This window comes from Petaurus breviceps, unplaced genomic scaffold, assembly GCF_028583685.1.
Source record: "Petaurus breviceps papuanus isolate PSGF00001 unplaced genomic scaffold, PetGlider_PUasm1.0 126, whole genome shotgun sequence".
NCBI lineage: Eukaryota > Metazoa > Chordata > Mammalia > Diprotodontia > Petauridae > Petaurus > Petaurus breviceps.
Genome location: NW_027185655.1, coordinates 61,327,060 through 61,332,675, shown reverse-complemented (window position 1 = coordinate 61,332,675; position 5,616 = coordinate 61,327,060). Strand labels below are relative to the sequence as shown.

General features: G+C 36.3%; 1 pseudogene; it reads right to left on the bottom strand.

Moving 5' to 3' along the window:
- Positions 1 to 96: 96 nt before the first annotated feature.
- On the bottom strand, positions 97 to 1,280 carry LOC138170376 (platelet-activating factor acetylhydrolase IB subunit beta-like; annotated as a pseudogene).
- Between the last annotated feature and the right edge of the window lie 4,336 nt (positions 1,281 to 5,616).

Here is a 5,616-nt window from a genome sequence, read left to right as displayed (position 1 = left end):
TGCTTAATTTACATGAAAGGACAATATTTATTTAAACAGAGCTCAATGGAGATAACCATGGTATCTGAGTGCATGCCGAAAAAAGAGGTTGAGTCATCAAATGTGAATCAATCAACAGCACTCCCACACTTTTACTGTTTGTTTTATCCTTCTAGTAACCATGTATGGTGCCATCTTGTGGAAATCCAAGGAGGTAATAAAGTGTTCATGCCCATTGAGGGTCTTCATGCATCGTTTGTTCTTATAGTCCCACACATATAGGGTCTTGTCATAAGCACAACTCAAAATAAACTTTCCTCCAGAATGGAAGAGAACTCCATATATTCAATTATCATGGCCTACAAGGGTCATAAGGAATAGGCCAATGATAAAGTCCCATACCTTAATGATCTTGTCTCTGGATCCAGACAGCAAGATAGGTGCAGGTTTGCTACTTTTTTTTGGTCTCAGATACTGTAGCTTCAGAGATAGAGGAATAAAGGCTTTCTGGGGGCCAGGAAATGCCCTCAGCCACCTGCTTATGTTCTCAGAGATCAGCCTTGCATTCCTTCGCGGCTCCTACCCATACACATGCTGTCTGGTCATTAGAATGGCTGACAATTACGATGCCATCTTGATTTGCTCCCACCATGCCTTTTTATAGTTTTGTCCCCGGAGGCATTTACTATATGATCTCCATTAGGCATGATGGCTACTGAGGAGACATTGTGATCATGTCTCTGCATGGTTCTGATGCACTCAAAGCCCTGGAAATCCCATAGTTTAATGGTCATATCAGCAGAACAGGAAGACAAAAGCTTGCCACTTTGGTCACAGCAAATGTCTTACAGAGTCTGTGTGTCCCTTAAGGGTTCGTTCAAAATCTCCAGTTTCATAATCCCACACCTTTAGTAGCATCATCAGAAGCAGAGACCATAACACTGAAATCTGGATGGAAAATGACACAAGTGACTGAACTCTTATATCTACTCAATGAGTACTTGTCTGGAGGTTGAGGAATTTGGGTCTTGTTTCTGACTAAGAGGTCCACCTGATTCAAATTCTTCCTTTACTTCATTTAGCTTTGACTCTAATTCCATATAATTCCATAACCTTTTTTTAATCTGATAACTGATGTCCATTTTTTAACCAAAAGGCCAGCATATTTTTTAACCCCTCATTCTTATCTAATTCAGCTTCTTTTTTTAAAAAACAGAATAGGCCTCTTTGTAGCCATTTGAATGAAGATAATCTGTTATAGCTTGATGTAGTTCATCTCATTGTGTCTGTGACAGCACCATTTTGGTTGTGATATCAAGTTCTTTGATACAGCAGCAACTGCCTCCCTTCAGGTAATCAGACAGTTTTATATAATCCCTGAAATGGTAATCAAATATGCCACAGAGTCACATCCACTATTGGTAAAACAGGTCTTCAAAGGCGAGATTCAACTAGATCCAGAGACATTCAACAAGGAAGGTTCATTCTACCCAAGAGCCCGTTGCCACAGCCACCCACCTCGATGTGGCCCCTTCTATCCTTCATTCCCAGGCCCCCTTTAATTTTTTTTTAATTTGACTTTGAGCAAGGGACTTTACCATAGATATATTGTTCAAAAAGATGTTCCCCTTTAAGGGATCCAATTGTTTTTTTCATTGTTTTTTATTTATTCATTTTTTTTTCTGATTTATTAATTTCATTTGCATAGAGCTTATGTCTACTTTCATCAACATTAGTACTAACGTCAACATCTATATCTACATGTATGCTATCCATGCAACAAACATCCACACTTAAACAATGGGAGCTTGGTGTACAAACCACTGGTAACTGGAATATTTCTTGGCAAAAGTGTTTTATTTTTAACACAAGGAATTAAAGGTAAGCCACAATTACCTATGCCAATACATGTGATTTCAAACCAGAAACAAAAAATACTGTATGTTGATTTTATCACGGTTTTTAATAAATACGAGGAGGAAGATGGAGAAGAATTCCCATATATACTAGTACAGCTGTAAAAGATAGAATTCACGGCATAGAAAGAGAACCAACAGAAAAGGAAGCCCGTGATTAATTTTCCAGGAGAAAAATGACAAGAGAGTCTATGCAGCAATAACAACATCTAGCTTTTAGGGAATACATTTTGGTCTGTTTTTTGGAAGGGAGAAGGGGGGGCAATTGGGATTAAGTAACTTGCCCAAGGTCACAAGGCTAATAGATGTTAAGTGTCTGAGGCTGGACTTGAACTCAGGCCCTCCTGACTCTAGGGCTCGGACTGTATCCATTGTGTTACTGAGCTGTTCACACTTTAAGGTTTAAAAACACTTTACAGATATTTGTGTTTTATCCTCACAATAACCCTGGGAGTGTAAGGGGTGATTAATTTTGTTTCTGCAGAAATCATGTGATACATAATTTGTGAAACCTAAGGTATCATATTTGTCAAAAAGTCTCCTACTTATTAGTTACTTCAGGAAATAAAAAATGTGGCGAAGGAGGTAGCTCGCAATCCATTCTCTTTGTTCTCAGAGAAGATCCTTTTTCCTGCGTCAAAAATACTGCCCAGGTCAGGTGAAGCTCACTGAGGATGAGACCCATTAACCCAGATGCTCTCTGAGATAACGCGATTTTCCCTATGGATGTCCTGGGTTGAATCTTCAACTCACACTTTTTTCAACTCTCTTAACAATTGAGAAAATTCCTTTCTCCTGCTATGGAGATCATGAAATCTGAGTGATACAGACTAAAAAGAATTTATGGCTTGGCATTATGGTTAGTAAATAAGGGAGAAAGAGAATGAGGATGGGGGCGGGGCTGAAATGTGAAATGTAATGGGGGTGGGGCGTAGACCCACGTGGGGGGAGGCAGTTAGGTGTTTTTCGAATGGTTGTGAATCCTGAAGGTCGAAGCCAATGAGGAACAGGGGAGGGAAATGCGAATCAGAGTAAGGGATAAAAGGCTTTGTAATTGACTGAAAGGGTGTAACTTTTCCTTGTAGTAACCATTGGAAATGACTTAATATAAAAATCTTTTTTTCCTGAATTTCACTGATGGACATATGGAGTTCTTGGTAATATGATTATTTCTGGAGGAGGCAGGTGAAATTATCTCCATTTCATAGAAGAGAAAACTGAAGCAGGACAAGATTAAGGGATATACCCAGGTTTACAAAGCTAGGAACTACATGCCGCAGGATTTTAACTCAGTCTTTCTGAACTGAATTCTATCCATCTAGCTGCCTATTTATAGAATATGGGTAATAACAAAAATACCTGAGATAAATACACTGGTATCATTAAGATTTAGTGGAATAGCCTCATAGGTGAAATATAACTGAAGAATATACTTTGTCCAAAAATAAACAAACAGAATGGAAGAAATAAGGAGTAAAGAGATACTTCTTCATGAGTGGGAAAATATAATTCAATTAAAAATATTCATTGCCTACTACATGCAGAGATGCTAGAAGACACATTAAGATGTAACATAGTCTTTGCTTTCAGGGAGCTTAGAGTTTAACTGTTATATAATATATGCATAGATAAATCAAATATAATAGAATATACAAACTAATGCAACCCTCTTAGAGAAAAGAAACTCTCCAAGTACATTAACTAGTTTCAAAGAAAAAGTTCCAGGAGGATGATTATGAAACCATTAGAAAATATTTGGTCAAGGGCATAGAAAGAGAGAAGCACTAATAATATCAGAGTATATCATAGATTTTCTTGATATTTGGAGGACATAGCTGATGCCTCCCTAAGATATAATTGCACAGAAGAAAGACAGACTAGAGACAGGTGGTCTTATCATCCAGATATTTGCTGGTTTCCTAATTATACTAAAAGCAGAGCATACAATAAATTTGTAACTTGACTTGCTAAAAATGCCTTGATCAAAATCAAAAGTGAGAATGAGAAAACAGCTATTCTAGAATTAATTCTGAGCAATAAGGAATAACTAGTTGCTGATATGGAGAGAATGGAAAATTTTAGAAAAAGATTCCTTGATGTCTAAGAGTTTGTAACAGTAAAGGTTAATCATGCTAGGCCTAGTTAGATGTGTATTATAAAGAGAACAATTGAATTAAAAGAATTATAGATGTTTAGGCTGTATTTCAGAGATTCTTACAGGAAAAAAGGCTTAAATGAGGAGGGATGAGCAGATTTAAAAAATGAAATTCTGAAAATAAAATCACAAATGGTCCCAATGAGGGAGAAAGAAGGAAGGAATCTAAAAAACAATCAATATACTACACAGGGAACTCTCTGATGAACATCGATTTTAAAAAGTTATAAGAAGGGAACCACAACCAAGAACAAATAAAAGGATGAACCTCTAAAAAAGCCTCAGGAATGATGAACCCCAAGACCAACTGAGGCTTGTATGAATGCTTAGAACAATAAAAACAAAAGAATCTGTATAGTCGTATTTGGGGCAAGAAAAGGTCCATTGTGGCTTTTAAATGTTTTTAGGTTTATATGACACAAGGGGAACACAACTACCCAGTCCTTATTTTTGCACTTGTGCTGACAAAATGAAATATTTATAAGACCTAGTACAGTTCTTGGAATATTGTTGTTCTTCAAAGCGAATGATCTTCAGACAGGAAAAGGTACATCATAGGTAAGGGGAATTGGAAACCCAGGATAGGTGAAAAAAAAATGGACTGAACAATTAAATCAGAAAACTGTGGGTCTAGGAATCCATGTTCCTTGAATATATGGGTATCACAGGAATTTAGAACAGGAAAGACCCTTGAGGATATTCTACATAGGTCCTTTACTTTCCAGATTAACAAACTGAGATTTATCGCCGTTAAATAGCTTGTCACAGGTTACATATATAGAAGAACTAAAGTTCGAAAGATGTCTTTCAATTCCAGATTCAGTGCTACTACCAATACAGTACACTCTTTAATGATAATAAGAAAATTATGAGGAATGGGCTAAGTACATTCAGATGTTTGAAAGACTAACATGGAAAAGAAAGAGTAAGTCTCCAAAGCTTCAGAATGAAGAAGAGGGTTCACTGTGATAAGTTAGAGAGAGATATATTTTTGTTTCTTTAAAAGGAAACTTTTTTACAAGTAGCATTACTTATAAAAAGGGGACTGCTTCATAAAATAGTTAGTGCTTCATTATTCCTAGTAGTTCAACAGATGTTAGAGGATCATCTGTCATAGACACTAGAGAGAGAATTGTTGTTTTGGGAGGAGGTTGTAGTAGGAGCCCTATAAGCTTCCTTCTCACTCTGATATTTCATGGACATTCAACTTTTTAAATTGAAAATAGAGAAACAATGAATTTCATACCTCTTTTTCTCTGCTATGGACATTAGGCACAGTTGCAACTCATATGAGGGAGATCACATGAGGACATATGTCAGATAATCATGGATCAGTTTCATCCTGATTTTTAAAATAAATAATACTTCTAGTATTATTTAATAATATTTATAATAATTTATTTATGATAATAATATTTGATATTCTGTTATTTTGTTTTCTTTAGGACTTTTTAATAATGTCCTCAAACTGACAACATTCATACACTTTTGCACACCACAGCTTTACATACTGCTAAGGTACATTTTAGCTCTAGCTATCTTTTCATATATAGCCTTGTCTCACTC